Source organism: Tachypleus tridentatus, chromosome 7 (assembly GCF_004210375.1).
Source record: "Tachypleus tridentatus isolate NWPU-2018 chromosome 7, ASM421037v1, whole genome shotgun sequence".
Taxonomy (NCBI): Eukaryota; Metazoa; Arthropoda; class Merostomata; order Xiphosura; family Limulidae; genus Tachypleus; species Tachypleus tridentatus.
In genome coordinates, this window is record NC_134831.1 from 193547038 (window position 1) to 193566758 (window position 19721).

Sequence of the window (19721 nt, forward strand, 5' to 3'; positions counted from 1 at the left end):
CAGGTATATGCTTCTTCTATTCTACTTTTTCTTTCCAAGTGATTGGATTCTTGGAACTGGATATATTTTTCTTTTGATGTATTATGAAGTACAATATTGCATTTTTGTAGTTTATTTCATAGTAATGTCATAATGTGAATATGGTATCACATCAATATAAATATATTAAATTTACTAAAAGCAAATGGAACATAGCACACACATGTTTACAATTTTAATATTTAAAAAGTATGATTAGGGATGAGACGAATAGAACTAGGCTTATTCCGTTTGTCAGAATGGATACTTATGGAGTATATTTGCATTATCTTCTACAAGGGCCTATTTAACCTTTCCAGTGCTAAAAACAAAACAAAAAACATCGTTGAAAAGGAACCTTGATTGAAAACAGGTTTGTAGTATATTTTCAAAAATCAAATCTAAAATTCACAAAATATATTTTACCTATCCAAATACGAAATAGAAAAACAGAGTAGTTTGCTTGTTGTTTTTTTCTCTCTCGAAATTCCGGGCAACGCTGCTAATTTTAAAATAAATGTTATTGTCATTATAACAATGCTAAATATGTTCACAAATTTAGCTTTTGGGCAATAATAATGGACAAATTCCTTTGTTGATCTTCTAGACCTGTTAATTAGAATAATGTATAAACAATACCGTATCCTTTCTTATGAAAGTTAATTTGATTTAAAAAATGAATTAATTAATTTTCTTTAGTTAATTAGGATCACAATTTTATAGTTTTTCCTATTCTGAACTAGTGGCAGAAAAGTCGAACAACAACACAATTTTAATGGAGCCCAAGTACTGAAGAGATCAATATCAGATATACTAATTTTAATACAACTGGTGATTTATTTCATAAACTTCAATATCTGAACTATGTCATGAAACTTGAGAGATACCATGAAATATGAGTGCAAAAGACGTGCATCATGCTCATCTCTTTCGGCCAGCACTGACGATGAACACGAACAATTTTTATTCATAGAAAACCAAATCGCAAGTTACGGTCTCAAACAAAAACCCAAGAGGAATGGTGAATATATTGAAGGCGTGTGTGTTTTTTTTTTTATAGCAAAGCCACATCGAGCTATCTGCTGATCCCATCGAGGGTAATCGAACCCCTGATTTTAGCGTTGTAAATCCGTAGACTTACCGCTGTAGTAGTGGGGGGATGAATATGTAAAAAGCAGTACCATGTATTTTGTATTCAAGTAGTTAATATCAAACTTTTTGAAGTTTTTTTCTTTCAGTTCAGTTAACATGAATTTACTCAGATGTACACATCTAACTTTCCCGATGTTAAATCTACCTAAAACATGGATTAATCCACTAATTGACAGTTAACCTTATTTGCTTGCATAAAAATAACTTACGATGACCCATAACAGGAATCTGTTTTTATGTTAGCAATTACAAGTAATGGTCTGGCTTTCGCCCACTCTTGCACTTCCGATCTAGTGGAAGAAAGCTTCATGGCGAGGTGCGATATGTGCAATCTTTTTCGCGACGTCACTGTGTTTTGTACTAAAAGTTAGGTTCTCATTTATTTAACAGGATTTACGTCATTCAAACTATTAAGAGATTTAGAGATTAGACCTTAGTTTTGTTCAGAATTTTGATTATTTTATTTTGAAGTACAAGGCTTTGATTTTGCTCATATTTTAACTAAAGGTTTGTTTTTATTTTAGATTTAACAGTTTTTTGTTTTTTTACCATATTGCTTATTCGGGGGAGGGTCGGTCACACACACACATTGTACTGGTGAAAGAGAACCCCAAAAGGTTTCAATTCCCATACTTCTCCTTGGCCAATCCAACAAACTCACCAAAAACTCATTTACTCTGGGTCTTCCGTGATGACATGAAACACTTGAAGTAAAAATGTATTCTCAAGACGGCTGATATGGGTGATAAAACTTTAATTAAAGTAAAGTACAGAACAACGTTTCAACCTTGTGTGATTGTTGCGCGTTATTAAAAATTGTGTTTAACCTTCTTCATGACGAGACCGTTGAGGTTCTGAGAGTAATATTCACACACATCGTAATTTGGCTTCCTTTAAATCTTCAGATAGCAAGCTCTAAATAGCTGCTCGGAGAGAAATCCACGTACTATGGAGAATGCCATATTATCAACCGAACTGAAAGTGGTTTTAATATTTATAGGTTCTTGTTTCACTTGATAACAAAGTAAATTAGTAATACTTGCAGTAAAAATATGTATATTTTATACAAAAGATGGATATTAGGAGATACACACAACAGAATAACTTTATTTTTGAATGTAGCCTTACACTTGCAGCTTCAACAAACGCAATAGGCATAGCGATTCTAGAAAACTTTAAATTTCTAAAAATACTAAGTAGTACTTTATATATTATATGCCTTACAAGGTCTGTTCAAAAAATACGCGGACTGTTTGAATTGCGCGGCTCCAGATGGTTCCAAGTGAATCCGCTTGGTGTCGCTAGGTTCGCACAGATCAGCTGATTACGACGCCATTTCCCGATTGCAGATATCTTCATTTGTGTATTAGCTACGCGGTTTTAAGTGAAGTGCGATTTTTTCGTTTGGCGGATTTCAGAATGAATGACCTGAAGGAGCAACGACTTGCTGTGAAATTTTGTGTTAAACTTGGAAAATCTGCGACTGAAACTTTTGCTATGCTTAACACGGCTTACGGTGATGTTGCTATGAAGCGTACGGCATGTTTCAAGTGGCATGAACGTTTTAAGGATGGTCGACAGTCCATTGAAGATGATGAGTGTCTTGGACGTCCTTCCACGTCAACTGACGACCCACACGTCGACAAAATCAACACCCTGGTGCGGGCAAATCGACGTCTGACTGTCAGGGAACTTGCTGAAGAGTGCGAGATATCAGTTGGATCTTGTTACGAGATTTTGACCGACAAATTGAAGATGCACCGCGTTGCTGCGAAATTTGTGCCTCAGAACTCGTGAGTTTTTTGGCCAAACACTCGATCACTGTTCTTCCTCACCCCCCCCCCCTACTCACCTGACCTTGCTCCTTGCGATTTTTTCTTGTTCCCCAAACTCAAAAGACCCTTGAAAGGAAGAAGATTTGAGACGATTCCCGAGATTAAGGCAAATGCGACGAAGGAGCTGGAGGACATTACAAAAGAAGCGTATCAGGACTGTTTCAACAAGTGGAAACACCGTTGGGATAAGTGTGTGCTTTGGGGAGGAGAGTACTTTGAAGGGGTCCCAGACCTGTAACTTCTAAATAAAGTACATTTTGTTTTATGACGTCAGTCCGCGTATTTTTTGAACAGCCCTCGTACAAGTACAACATGCAATTGAAAAAGTAACTGTCCAAGTTAACGTCATTGTATACACAAATACACAAACAAATATACGAATGTATAAAAAATGTTCAACCATACCTTTAAGGTACATTTTCACAGACCCATGAAATAGATCAAATTGATACATCGTCTCCTTGAAAATGCAGAGAAACAATCTAAACAGTAGTCCCATCTGGTAACCGTGTATAATTCATCATCATAAAGTCTTTTAACAAAGTTACTGATACATACTTCTAGTTATGTGAAAGCTGGTACCTTTTATTAAACTGCAACAACACAACAATATTCAAACATTTGCACCATCAACTAAGACTAATTCCAGTGATATCCTTCAAAGCTGGTCCAAAGGTTTTAATGATATATAAACATAACTGAGTAGATATATCTTGCACACATAAAACTAAGTATATCTGACTGTGCATTATCTATTCACTTCTGTTTAATTTATGAGTCATCAAGTGAAAACCATTCAATTTAACTGAATGGTGATTTAAAATACCAAATATTTTCTTGACCTATTTTAGAGCATCTAACAAAAATATGCTACAAACTTCACAAGTGAATTTAAATTCTGACTTTGAAGTCATAAGGTTCTACTATATGAAGTTTAGTTCCAGTTTCAAAACTGGTGCTCCATGTTATCAGTGGAAATACCTACATTAAGCTTTTAATTTCAGTTAACACTATTTTACAGCTGTCTTACTTGTTTTATACACCATCCAAACTGTTATGTCTAACAAGTCAAAGAAGAATCTTATTAATTAAATACCACCATGATTATCAAATCAACTAAAGACATTAATAAAAAAGTAAACGAAACACAACACTATTAACACATCAACTACAGCTCTTCAAAAACTAACATTCACAAATCCCAGTATAAAAATGAGTTACCAAATTAAAATACTAAGTTAGTTATAAACCTTTCTCAATGTTTATAAGTTACAACTAATATTAGTTGTTCATTTTTCAAAAAGTTATTTATAAAATACTGTTTAAAAACAGTACTTACAAAAGGAACAATGCCTTGAAAAACCTAAACTTAATTCTTATGGTATGACCACACATTTGCAAATACCATAAAATTACTTACAAAGAAATATGAAACATCAAGTCAGTATACACTAAGCTATTTCTTCTAATTCTGTAATTAAAACTGTAATATGATAGAGATTTCATTGAGATCTTTGACTGCACAGACACTGAAGTGTTTTCACTTTATAATAAGCTGTTCAAGACTTGATTCTTGAGCAAGATAATGCCTAGGTCTCAATGCTAAGGCCTTTTTCAGGCCCATTTTCTGTATTGCAGGAATGTATGTTAGTAACGAAATAACCTAAAACAGCATTTATAAAGTAACTCAACAAATGAAGTCATTCTAATAACTTTTAAACCTATAATATGTACAATTTAACATCCAAGGCAGATCTCCATTAGAATGTACAAGATGTCCCAAGCACTTCACTCTTGGATTATTAATATATATATATATATATATATAAAATATTGGTCCAGCCACTACAGATGGCAGAATATAAATCAAATATAATATGAAGTTATATATATACAAAGAGGAAAAACACTTAATATAACATAATTCTCTAAGTTTAGTTATCCCATTTATAACCACCTTCTGAAAATGCGAGTGGTATTCACACATTTGTTTTCTCAATTCATCTTCTATGTTACTTTATTTCACTTCCAAGTACTGTAGATGGTCAGAAAAGCTTGGCCTAATAATCCACATTTTCTACACAGGTCTCTTAATGAATGTAATAAATCAGATTCTATTTGGGCATGATCTTCTTCAATCTAGAATGCTAATGTGATACCGGATTAAATTAAATTTTTTAAAGTGTTGATCTAATTATTGTCTTGTTAAAGTTCTTTGCTGAGAAACTGTTAGCCTAAAATACTCACTTTATTTTAAGCCCAAAAAACTTTTTTCGGGTAATGTAATAGTACGATAATTAGCTTTTATTATTTAAGTAAATATAAACTATGTCATATATGGGTTTACATGTAGATATTATCTTTCATTTGTTTACTTATTCCTGTTCAATGTTTCTAAACACAAGAGCTAGGCTCATTTACAGTTGTTTTGTATTATTCAAAACAGATTTACAACTCTGATGGTAACTGAAAAGATACATCAATATTTTTAAGCCTAAATCAATTAATGTCGACACCGAGAATAAAATTAAAGAAAAAAAAAAGATAAAGTTTAACCTCAAACCTTTAGAGTTACAGTATATAAAAATAATTTACACCAAGGCAACTTTCTACAGTTCTTACCTATGCAACTTTTCCCTTCAGTATATTGACATTACTCATTTTTAAAGCAATTCTCTTAAAAGATACCTAATTTACAGACCAAAGTGTTATTTTTATATACAAGTTCTACAATTTCTTGAAATCTGGATACATATTTAGTCCTTGTTCTGGACAAAGTCATTTCCAACAGAAAATTTTTTTAGTTCTTCAAGAGGTTCTAAAGGTCTTCTTGGCCACACTCTAGCTTTCTTCAGATTCATGCCATCTTTCCAAAGTTTCTCCATCTTCGAGATGTAAGGATAAATATTCTGTTCTATCCACTCTGCTACTGTGTACTCATCAAAAACCTCACGTAAGGCATCCCGGGCTGTATACACTAATGATGTCAGAAGGTAATGAACTGAGGAATATTCAGCAAGGCCTTCATCTACACGCATTGGGCTAGTTAAGTTGTGACAGATGTTATATTCTGTGAGCCAAGCTTTGTGAATAGTAACATCATAAAGGTAATCGTTCACTTTTTTAATAGCTTCACCATGTTGCTGGGTCATCCGAAAAACAGGGGACCCTGGAAAAAAGCAACTGGATGCTCTATTCCATAGATAAGGATCACCATTCAATTCTACTGGTGCAGGAGAGTGAACTGTGCAATGAAGAATCTTGTGGAACTTCTTGAAAATCTGTTGATCAAAGAATCCTTGATTGACAGTCAGTAAATTGATTACAAGAGATGGAACACCAGATGGCAAAAGTTCACACAGAGTTCCAAAGTGATCATATCGCTGCCATCCTGTCAGCACAATCCCTCGAAAAGATTCAAATTTGTTGTACTGTTCACTAATTGTCTCTACCCAAGCTTCATTGTTTTCCAAATGCATTTTCACATTAGGTACAGTTAAAGTCTCTCCAAAGGCACCTTTAAAAGCACTTGCTCCCCATATAAATGGGAACACTTCACTATATGTTATCCAGACATTGTACGGTACAAAACGATAGATGTCCTTCACGTACGTCCAAATCATGGGTTCTACAAGAGAACCAAGATGAAACTCTTTCAGTTTCTCTGTGGGGATATTTCGAAGCATGTCATCCCAAACGATGGGGATGACACTGTGCCTCTGCCGGGCGTAGTTAGCCACTTTAGAGACATGTTTCAGGAACAAACTGTTTCTATCAAACTGTGCACATTTACCACAGTAACCTAAATGATACACTTCATCACAACCAATATGTAACCATTTGGTTTTAGGATGTAGTGATAAAACTTGGTCAATAATTTTTTCAACTATTTTCAAAGATTCATTTTTGGAAGGACAAACAGATTGTGGAAAATTCTCCAACTCTCTTAAATGTCTAAAATTGGGCAGTTTTAAAACAAACTCCATGTGACCAAAAGTTTGAACTAGTGGAATTACTTCAAACTTATGAACCTTAGCAAGTGTCAGTATAGTCTTAATGTTTTCCTTACTATAGGCATTTCCAGCAGCAATAGGTGCTAGCAGCCCCCAGAAGGGAAACATGTCTTCATATTCTAGCAAGATTCCATTGGCTCCAGCTTGCTCTAAGATGGGGAATAACTTTTTAAAATAGCTCACTTTTGGTGGAGCTCCTTTGAGATCAAGATGAACTAATCGATAACCAGGAATATGATTTTGTTTTAGTGGGATGTTAGCATTATTTTGAAATTTCCACCTTTGAGAGTCCACATCTTGGTCACGAGATAGAGGCTTTGCATCATTAATGTTGATGTAACTATCTCCCACTTTTTTTTCTTTACCATGGTGACTTTCCAAGTAAACTGATAACTTACTCTTTTCCACAGAGTCTCTGAACATATGAGGGTTTTCATCATCATGATGTCGAGGATGTTTTGGCAGGAACCCTGAAATAATTTCTGCACTGCCTTTAACTTTGGAATTTTGAGCTAGGCCAGAGAGATTTCTCCGAGGAATAGAAGATTTCTGGTATTGTTGAGAACTTTTCAAAGCTTGAGGTTCCAGAACATCTTTGGGAACATTTCTATTCCAACCTCCAACTGAACTGTAATTTAGGCAAATAACAAGGAGAAAAGTCACCATAACTGCCATGATCACTAGGGATTTTTTCCTCCAGACCGAAACTACTAAATGCTGTAGGTACTGGCAAAACACCTCATTCATACTGCCTATTTTTCAACTTGAAATCTAATACCTGATGGAAAATGAAAAAAAATGTAAATGATCAGTATGCAATAGGACTAACAGAGAAACCAAGTTTAACTAACCTATATATAATTAAAAGAGTGCTAATACTGTTTTTGTTATGGAAAAAACATATAGTGCATATTTATAGTTACAAAATTAAAAACCTTGTATACTTATAGTGTTGGGAAAAATATAAAACATTTAATTCTTACAGATGTCATGAAAGCAAAGTTTCCAATAGCTCACATTGTACTGCACGTTATTACGAGTTAAAATCAGAAATGGATTACTGAATTCACAACAACTGTATGAAAGCTTTCTCAACTTATAGTAATTAACCATAGCTAAAAACATATGGAAACTTTGAGACCATGCCTTATTTAATCGATCATTTTGCGTAAGATAAAATGATATTAAAATGTTATTTTTAATGGTTATACGACAAATGTATTAACTAATTATATATTTCGACGAATTCATTAACCAAAGTGCTTAGTTTTCGCTTTTCTAAATTACAAAATTCCGTGCTAAGAATAATTAGACATTTAACTGTAATTTGCGATTACTTTTGCTCCCAGGAATCCAAATCATATTTATAATGATGAAAATAAAACAGATGTCAAAGCGTTTACAAAAAAAACAACAACACAAAAAACGTATTTTAGGATTAATTTTTATGTAAAGATGAACCCACAGATGGCAGTGCATGTAGAAGTTAAATAAACGAAAAGGTAATGTACTTGAAACACAAAAAAATTCTTCACAAAATTATGTCTATCTTGTAACGAGTCGCTCTTGTAATTGATCGCTCTAAAAAGAACAAAAAAAAAACATTTCTACTACAATGCATGCATTACTTTACAACTTATTAACTTACGTTTGTATTAAAAACTCGACGCTTTCTGTGGACGATTCGTGCGAAGCAACGCCTTTTGGTACGTGGAAATGACGTGTCGGTCAGTCTTAAAATACCACTTATCAGTCTATAAAAACAAACATAACTTAAATCTTTACTTATCTTTGCTACAACTGATCAAGCTCGGACGTGTGTCGCGCCATCTGGTATAAAATGAACACTTGTAGCTGCAATCAAGTTTTCTCAGCTACAGCTAATATACTGCAAGTGTATCTAACCACGCCCGTATTCTCAAGACGGCTGATATGGATACTAAAACTTTAATTGAAATACAGAACAACGTTTCGACCCTCTTTGTTAACCTGAAGATGACCTAAGAAGGTCGAAACATTGTTCTGTACTTTATTTTAATTAATGTTTTAATACCCATACCAACCTAGACGAGAATAACTTTTTACTTCATGGGTTTTTCGTCATCACGAATAACCAACCACGCCCGTGTTTACGTTTAATGTTCCGATTTTCTCTACGGCTATGGAAGAAAAAAAAATAGACAGATGAGAAGTCTACCCACAAAATAACTCACTTGAGTTAAGTGGTTAACTTCCTGCTAAAGTATGATACTTATGTTAAGTATTGGATCCCTGTAAGCCAGTGGTTCCCAACCAGGGGTGCGAAATAACATTTCAGTTTGTTTGTTTGTTTATATTAAGGGTACTGTCCTATATATTCAAAAATTACGTTCGATTTATATTTCTTATTTTTTTTGTTACAGACGTAGCTTTTTACCCTGTTACGATAAACTATTGTTTCTATCCTCACCGGCGCAGATCGAAATCTTAATGTACAACTGTAAACAAACACATGAAACGTAAACGTAACCTAAATACTCGGCACAACTAATTAGGTTACGTTCGTGAACGCCATCTTAAAGTGTCTATTATTTATTTATGTTATGCATTCACGTGATCGTGACTCGAGAAACTTCCAGAAGTATCCAGAATTAATCAGTGACGTCATGTGACGTACATTCGAGAACGTTCTAGAAAGTTTCGCAGAGTATATAAACCGATGCGTGATGCTATGGTAGTCAGTGCAATGTTGATTCTGTGTTCGTGCAAAAAAACTTCATTATGTCAAAGAAAAGGAAATGGAATGATGATTATGTGAAGTTTGGTTTCACTTGCATCGGAACAACTGAGGATCTGCAAAAACCTGGCATGGTGGAGCTGTTGCAGGCCATGATGTTAAATCGTTGAAAGGTAGAAGGGCCCGCTTTGATTCTCGAGCAACCCTTCCAAAATTAGGTTTTATACCTGCTGACAAACCACTGCTGATGGCTTCATACCATTTGGTGTATAAAGTAGCCGAATCAAAGAAGCCCCATACAATTGCAGAAGAGGTGATAAAACCGTGTGCATTAGAAATGGCAACAATTGTTCTGTAAAAGAAGCCTCAAACAAGCTTAAATTAGTGCAGTTATCAAATAATGTTATTCAAAAGCGAATTGATGATTTGAGTTCGGACATTTTGGACCAAGTTATCGCAGATATCAGGGCTAGTCCCTTGAAAATCTCTCTCCAATTGGATGACAAATGATGTTGCAAATTGCAGTCAACTCATCCCACTAGTGAGGTATGTCATGATGGTGCCATAATGGAAGATTTTCTTTTTATGAGATCTGAAAACAACCACAAAAGGAAAAGATATCTTCCAGTGTGTGAAGGACTTCTTTGTGAAATATGATTTAGATATCCAAATTATTGGTTCTGTGTGCTATGCTAGGATATAAATCAGGATTTTTTGCACTGATGAAACAAAAGATTCCACACTTTCAAGGTACTCACTGTTTTCTTCATCGACATGCTTTGGCATCAAAAAAATTGCCTCCAAAGTTGAAAAAGGTCCTTAACACTTCTGTGATGACCATCCACTGGATTAGGGGTCGCGCTCTGAACCACCACCTCTTCAAGTCGCTTTGTGAAGATTTTGGAAGTGAGCATTTAGTTTTGCTTTTCCACACTACTGGCTGTCACGTGGGAGAGCTTTAACGCGCTTCTTTGAACTGCGAGAAGTAGTCAAAATTTTTCTGAAGGAACGTGATTACTATCTCCCTGGAGAAATAGAATCACAAGAATTCAACCAAATGCTAGCCTATTTGAATGATATTTTCACTCGTATGCATGACCTGAGTGTATCTCTTCAAGGGAAAAACAAACATTAAAATTCTGCGAAAAGTTACATCTTTGGTGTCGACGAGTTAAAAAAAGGGAATATTTCAAATTTTCCATCACTCGAAGAAATGATAGATGAGGATGAGTCCCTAATTCCATGTGTGTGTGTGTGTGAAGAAATTGTGGATCATTTGGAAATACTATCAAAGTCATTTGATGGACATTTTGAAGAACTGGAAACGTTTGAAGAGTGGATTATGAATCCATACTCCTTCAATTTGGATAATGTGTCGGATAATGAAGAACTGAAGGAAGATCTTGTTGAACTGCGCACAAATCGAGTTCTTGAAATGCAGTTTGAAAGCAAAACTTTGGAACAATATAGGTGTTCGGCAATGGACATGTTTCCAAGACTTTGTAAAAAAGCACCAAATGTGCTCATCCCATTCGCGATGACATACTTATGCGAGTTTGGATTTAGTGCCCTTTTGTCAATCAAGACAAAATCTAGAAATCGCTTGGGTGCACAGGTAGACTTGCAACAAAGTGCCACGCTATGAAAAACTCGTAAGAAATAAACAGGAACAAAAGTCATTAAATTTAAATTGGCTTATGAACATTTGAACATTTCAAATTCAAAGAAATTTCATTTCATGCATGGAAGAAAATTTTTTTTTGTATGCCATGTATGGTTTATGCAACTTTAATTTGTTGTAATTTTTTTTCAAAATGTTTCGTTTTTGTTTATATATAATTAAAAACTAATTATAAAAATTTGTTTTGGCCACATTCACTTTTATTCTTAAATAAATAATTACTGTGAGGGGTGCGAGAACATATTAAAAATTTTTAGGGATGCGGGGCATAAAAAAACGTTGGGAACCACTGTTGTAAGCGATAAATCTTCCTAAGAGATTTTATAACGCAACATTTAAGTTTATCACAATATTAAATATATCAAGTGAAATAACAAATACTATTAAAAAGCTCAAAGTGAAACTCGGTATTTCTAATCTGAAAATTTCTAGCAAATATAACATCTTCCACTCAGTTTGAAAAGTTCACTACATAGCAGAAAACACACGGAAATTACGTGAAACGAACAGCAGGAAAAAATCACACGGTAAAAAAAGTTCCATTGATTCTGTTTGCTTTAGTACAAAGCAACACACCGCTGTCGAATCAAAACCCCGAAACACAATGTTATAACAAGTAAATCTTAACGTTGCATTAGGATTTATTTGGTGGAGGGAGGAGGTTGTTTTTTTTTTTTAATTTCGCAAAAAGCTACTCGAGGGCTATCTGTCCTCATTATATAGCCAAGTGTGTTTAGGCGTGCGACTCGTAATCTGAGGGTCGTGGGTTCGCATCTCCGTCGTGCCAAACATGCTCGCCCTTTCAGCCGTGGGGTCATAACGTGACGGTCAATCCCACTATTCGTTGGTAAAAGAGTAGCCCAAGAGTTGGCAGTGGGTGGTGATGACTAGCTGCCTTCCCTCTAGTCTTACACTGCTAAATTAGGGACGGCTAGTACAGATAGCCCTCGAGTAGTTTTGTGCGAAATTCAAAAACAAACAATTCATCGTGCAAATATCCCCAGCATGTACCTGCTTCACAGCCAGCACAGACTCGGATAGCTCGGCCACGTAAGAAGAATGAACGATAAACGTATGTCTAAAGATGTTTTATATGGTGACCTGACTACAGGATATCCCAACATAGACAGCTCTTAACTCCAAGTATTTTGGTACTAATTTCCTTCTTCCTCCTAAACTATTCCCCTCTTTATAGATTTTTGCACACGGCCCTGAAATTCAATCGTTTGTTTGGTTTGAATTTCGCGCAAAGCTAAACGAAAACTATCTGCGCTAGCCGTCCCTAATTGAACAGTGCAAGTCTCAAGGGAATACAGCTAGTCATCACCACCCACCGCCTCTTGGGCTACATTTTTACCAATGAACAATGGAATTGACCGTCACGGCTTAAAGGGCGAGCATGTTTGGTGTGATGGGGATTCGACCCTCAGATAACGAGTCTAGCGTCCTAACCGCCAGGCCCAAATTCAGTCATACTTCATACTATGAAACAACTGACCATCATTGCTATACGGACACAATCTGTGAAACTACATTTGTAGAAACAATGCCAGCTTAAGCTCAAATGTTTTAAACAACCAAATTTTACTGTCAACAGAAATGTGTGACATAAATTTTGAAACAAGTTGTTATTCACTCCTGGAAAATAAATAACAAAAACAACAAACACCTCTATACAATTTCCATTGAATGTGTTTGGTAGCAAAAATCACCCAGTAAATTTTTTGTGAAACAAAAGAGCGCGCCACTGGCAAGGTGCAATGTAGATAAAACAGGTATATATTTGGATCCATGCCAATTTCGCGAAATAAACATTCACAGTACTTGACCAAACAGTACAGGAACGTGTACGTCTATACAGCTGTATCACCCAAGTCTAACCGTTGTTTAAACTTCAGAGAATGCTTTTGGCCAAATAAATGTATGCGGACCAGTGACAAATCCACAAAGTCTTACCTCTGTATCGTTAGTTATACATTGTGTGTCACATGATGTAATGCATCATCTATCTTCAATAAACGTTAAACTAATTTAAACAAACAAGTTCTAACAATAACCCGCTAATACAGTAGCAGTTATCTTGGTAGGCCGTCCTGCAGGTTGACATTGCTAGAGACTAAAGTAAGACACCAGATGGCATCGAAATGAAAAATAAAACTTACCACAAGAAAAAGAAGTTATGCAACTAAACACGCACAAAAAAGCGTTGGAAATATCTAATAGTAGTTACATAAAGATACACCGTGGTCAGATTGATTGGTTGGTTTAATGTTTTATGGAACAAAACAGCTAGGCCATCTGCATCAAACGTCCGGTAAAAAGGAAATTAAGGTAAAACAATTTAAGGTAAGTTAAATAAATAAATAGCATAAAACCAACGTTTACATTAGTGTACAACGTCAAGAAAACAACTACAGCGATTCAAAGTGTAAAGAACTTTCTGTAGCGTGACTGTAATAATCATAACTCGCCAGGAAAACTAACAGATAAGTACAAAAACCAATGTCAGTCATCTGAAGTTGGCCTTTCCAGTTCTGGTTCAGTTATTTGATGTTATGGCCAGTATGACAAGAAAGTAAAATGTGGCTTATTGTGATCTAAGTTACACAAACTGGTGCATCAGTTCCAGATAAAAGAAAACGATGAGTTAAAAAACTGTGACCAATGCGTAGTCTAGCTAGAACAACTTCCTCTTTCCGATCCTTATGGAAGCAAGACGGCCAAAGTCCAATACAGGGTTTTATTTGATAAAGCTTGTTGTCGTGTTGCTCACTCCAAGTTGACTACCAGCTGGTACGGAGCCGAGCCTTGAATATGGGACCACAGTCCATGTATGGAAAAGCCACAACAGTGATAATGCCAGAGCAGATCGACTTAGCTGCAGTGTCGGCGATCTCGTTCCCGCGAATACCTACGTAACTCGGTATCCAGAAAAACTGGATAAAAGTAAATGTTAAAGAGAAATGGGCCAGTCGGTTTTGAATATCAGTGAGAACAGGGTGTGAACGAACGTGAAGCGATTCCAGGGCCAGTAGAGAACTAAGCGAGTCAATATAAATAGTGGTGTTTGAGTACTGCTTAGCTTCTTGTGATCCAAAGTAAGAGAAATGGCATACAGTTCAGCAGTGAACACAGAAGCTGTAGAGGGGATTCTGCATGCAACCACAATAAACCACAGCAGAGCTTACACAGTCACCTGATTTCGAACCACCTGTATAAATAGGAATGGAAGCATGGTTCGAAAGATGTTTAGCAAATAGCAGACAGTATTTCCAATCAGGAGTGTCTAATTTTCTCAGATGACTTAAAGATTGGTCATCTTTAAGTATGGCCCATCGAAGAAGGAAAATACAACCCCAGGTGGGATGCTTTGGTGAGGAACGAAGTTTAGAAGTATATAGTAAAGACAGTTGCAAAAGGGAAAGGTGCAAAGAAGGTTCATGAGACTATGTATAAGCTCTGAGCAACTGGGGAAGTGCAGAAAACCCCAGTGCAGAGCCAAAATCCTTGATAATGAACAGGGTCTAGCATCTTTAAGGCCAATGGTCTGGCAGAGTCATAGACCAATGATCCACAGTCGAGTTTTGATCGAATAAAAACACAATATATCTTTAGCATAGAACATCGATTCACTCCCCAAATGGTGGAAGAAAGAACATGGAGAATATTCAGTGCTCTTGTATATTTGATCCATAGCTGCTTGATGTATGGTATAAAGGTTAGCTTACCACAGGCAGCACATCATCACCGATACAGAGTTCAGGATCAGGGCGAATACCCTGTTGGCAGCAAAAGTGCATGAAAATGGTTTTAGTGAGAGAGAGAGAAGGTAAAGTCGTTTGCTGTGGTACACTTCAGTAAACAATTGAGGGCAGTCTGTAGCTGCCGCTCAATATACCTCATGTTCGATTACTGACATGAGATGTGAAAGTCATCAACATAGAGCCCGTTTGCAACAGTGAGAGGGAGTTGTTCAGTAATGGCATTAACATTTATACTGAAAAGTGTTACACTCAGAACACACCCCTGAGGGACTCCAAGTACCTGTAGAGAAGAACGGGAAAGTGTTGAACCCACACAAACTAGGAATCTCCTGTCCATTAAAAAAATTTTAATAAAAATGAGCAAATCCTGGCCATCAGAGAGCAAGATCGAGATGGGGACAGAGTGATATTGCCCACTGACCTTTCAAATCTTGTCCCAAATGACTTTGGAACTGGTGGTAGAGGACTTAAAGATTCCTTCTGGCTTGGATGTCTTCCCCATCAAGCATGTGCACGGGCCCACTGGAAAGTGATGCAGTTCGAGAGTGTGGGATATCTACAGAAAGTATCCCAGGCTCATTTTTGAGCCTTCCGTGCCATATGGCAGGCAGGATTCTATCATGGACGAGGATATAGTGGAAAACGTGTTGAGGTTTTAGGAATACATTGAGCAGCTGCTTGTATAATACAGTCAGTTACTGCTGCCACACAGTCATCTACTGATGGCTTACAGACAATGTCAGCATTAAGTTCTGCAAGAGCAGTGAAAGAGAGCCAGTTTACTTGATTCAGCTTCCACCGAGGCACGTGAGTTGGGTAGCATTGACCACGGCCAGTCTCTCTCAAAATTACAGGAAAATAATCACTGCCTTGTGGTATATTGTCAACCCTCCATGAAAAATGGAGGAATAGTGAATGGGAGCAAACTGAGAGATCAATAGCAGTATCGTAAGTTATCTTCATTTATTGTCAGAACCTACGTAATGTGAACATTTTCTTGATTTATCATCAGACACTGTCAAAGGAGGATACAGGAAATTAATTTGGACAGCAATAATTAAGTGCAAATGAAACAAGTTTCCACACAGATGAAATTTGCCAAGAATTTTAGGTGGAAGTAGTAGGTGGTGCTTGAAGTGAAACACTAACACATTGAATATCATACTTATGTACATTTACTCAAATGGGTTTTGAAGTAAACAAAATTTCCAGATGATGGACTATACAGAAAATATTCCAAAACTTATTTTTTCTTTTATTGTTATTATTTTTTTAGTTATTAATTTATGCCTTAACTTTCTCATCACACATTTCTTCAAAGTTAAATGTTAAAAATTTTCTATTCTAATAAAAGGTTTTAAGTACCGCATTAAACTCATGAGGATTAACCTATACCAGTAAGTTTATAATGTTTTACAGCTAAAACAGACCTACAGGAGCGTACTGCGATTCAACTGTCTCGTCAAGTTTGTACGACTCTACAGGAATGTATTCTGGTTTAGCTGTCTTATGAGTATGACTAAAACTAACAGTTCAACCTGAAGATGTGAAACATAAGTTACACAAAATATCAAGATGAATCAACTGTGGCTAACACATGCTGTTTTTACCCACTAACTTCATTAAACACCAAATAAAAGCACCCTAAACTTTAACTAAACTTATGTGGTGACACCTACCAATAAACTTTCCTATAAAGATTAAGAAAGAAATGTTGATTCTTTTATATTTCATGGACCTCATTCAAATAAAAAAAAAATTTTGAATGTAGTTTTTAATGTTTAAGAAATAAAGGAAAAAAGACATTTTTAGCATCATACACACACAAAAAAAAAAAAAGACCATGTGTATCCCCACTGCAGGATACATTATTTAATCCCATGTTGTAGTTTGTATCTTAGGATCCCTTTCTTTCAAAAAAAAAAAAAAAATGTGCAGCTTATTTTAAAAAATTGTTAATATGTTTTGGTTTATGGCTTGAATATTTTGTTTATAATATATACATATATATATCTTCAAGAAAAGAACTGCAAAGCAGTCAGGGTAAAGATCTAAATACAGTGGTACAAATTCATTGCAAAAATTCAGAAATGTTCTTAAACATTTGCTTGAAGAAAAACTCATATTCACTCTTACATCACCATAAAAACACAGATATGAGTTAATCATGTTATGATTGATTCCACAATGTTGCTCGTTACATCTCTTAACCACATGCCATTACTTCCAATTTGCTGCTAATTTCAAAAATACAAAAAAAAAATTAAAGAATTGGTTTTTAAAAAGGAAAAAATACAAATATTTAAATTTTAAGGAATGTTTTTAATTTATTTATATAAATAAACATCTAATTATTTACTAATTAGTCTAACTTGATACCACTTCACATGAACTAACCTAACCTAGAAAATAAAATATTTTCATTTCTCCAAATGTTAATTTATATTTCTGAAATCACAATTAAAAACTACATTCAAAAGGTTTTTCTATTTCAAATGTGGTGCATGAAACAGAAAACACCCAATATTTTTTTTTTTTTATTTCTTTCACACTGTTTCAATATTATTTATTTTTAATTATATTTATTATTTATCTAACTGTACCTTGGATTACTTTTAACCCAACACATTCTCCAATTATTGATTTATATATAGTATAATGATGCATTATACAATATATAAGTATTAATACATACAGAGGGCCAATACCCATAATACACTTGTTTTGCAACAGTAAAATTCTAGAGAAAAACAAACATTCTGATATAAAGACATCAAGTAAGTATTTGGAATAAAATATATTTTTATCTTTTTAACTTATGAGAACTTTTATTTTAACTTTTTAACTTTTAAGTACAAGTTTTACAAAACTTTGTAATTTTAAAATGTTTGCTATTGGCAAAGAAAAACAAATTACCAGAGAATTAACATTATGTGGAAAAATTACAAAACTATACTCATCCAAAAACTCTTAATAGGATTCAAAATGATAAGCTTTTATAGCAGCAGTTGTACTCCCATTAAATTAATAATTTTACGTAAACACCAGATCAGTTTCTAACATTTGTGTATACAAGTGTAAATCATCCATTGTTTAAATTTTTTTCACCTCTACTCAAAAATCCAAGATTAAAAACTTTCAACTAAATCAATGGTCTACAAAAACACAATCTATGCTTAAGTCTTTACAAATTTATGATTGCATGTTTTGAAAAACTTTTATTCTAACAACTCTCATAGCAACAGTTACAATTCTGTTACTCTTATTTTTAAATAAACCTCAATTTATACAGTTACAAGTATTAAACAAGACATTTTCCTAGTAAACTAGCACAAAACAGGTTAAGGTCCCTTTCATCTCACTATCAAACAAGTTAAAGCATTTCTCACCCAACAAACCTTAATGGGTTACAAAACCTTTCTTTTGATTAAAATTAACAGCTAAAGACAACTTTCAGTTTACTAACATTAACAGGTTAATATACTTTTAGCTAACATTAATAGCTATTTTTTAATTCACGAATTTCATATCTCTTCTCCATTTTCACAATCTTTGTCCTTCTTTCAGTAGTCTGCTAACCCTATACACTGTCATACTTCTACACAGGGAGAGATTAAACATAGTCTTGGTACACAAGCACTTGAAAATTATTTTTTTACCACAAACACTAAGCAAATTCATTGCGCTGAGTCTATAGCATTGAGTTACCATACTGTTATCTACAGTTAAATATTAATACTTGGCTTTTTGATCAAAAGTATAATGTACATACAGCAGTATACTATATAATAGTAACAATGGCTGAATGAGTAGTATTTATTACTATTAGTTAGTAATAATATACAATAGTATACTATTATACAGTAACAGCATTAGTGGTACAAGTAGTTCTATTGTTAGTAGTAGTAAAAATTCCATTTTATACTTACCAATACTTCAATTTCACAACCGATATATTTAATTTTAAGAAGCACCAACGCCTATTCTCATTACACAAATACATAAAATGAAAATATCACGTGCTTAAACTGTTTAACACAACACGAGTGATACTGAACAACCTAATTTAATAATTTTTCTATTACCCCAACACTAAATAATAAAACTATTCAACTCCAAGATAATATTACGCGAGTTATGCAGTAGTGGTGATAGCGTCCTCTAACGAGGATTTAAAAATTAGCATAAATAAAATTCATATGATACGCCACCTCAGTTGTTTTAAGCATTTTCTTCTAGACAAAAAATTAATTATACTTTACGTATCTCAGAACGGCTGGTATGGGTATTAGCACTTTTACTGATAAGGAGAGAACAACGTTTCGACCTTCCTAGGTCATCTTATTCTCGCCTTATCAGTAAAAGTGTTAAACCCATACCAGCCGTTCTAAGATACATTTTTATTTCGAGTGGATTTCTCGTCATCAATAATTATACTTTTCGCCCAGCGTTGAAACTAGCGAACTTAAAAGTCATATCCAACTTTAAAAAATTCAATAATTGATAAAGTAAGCAGCAAACCTCCTCAAAATAGCAAACGAA

At 34.7% G+C, this 19721-nt stretch overlaps 1 pseudogene across 2 annotated transcripts; it reads right to left on the bottom strand.

Moving 5' to 3' along the window:
• Positions 1 to 2257: 2257 nt before the first annotated feature.
• Positions 2258 to 19359, bottom strand: LOC143257597 (hexosaminidase D pseudogene; annotated as a pseudogene). 2 transcript variants are annotated; one of them, XR_013031962.1, is made up of 2 exons: positions 19109 to 19359; positions 2258 to 7796 (listed from the first exon to the last, which is right to left on the bottom strand). The product of XR_013031962.1 is annotated as a hexosaminidase D pseudogene, transcript variant X1 (transcript). The 2 variants fall into 2 exon arrangements; XR_013031963.1 differs by lacking the exon at positions 19109 to 19359 and adding an exon at positions 8667 to 9732.
• Positions 19360 to 19721: the final 362 nt, after the last annotated feature.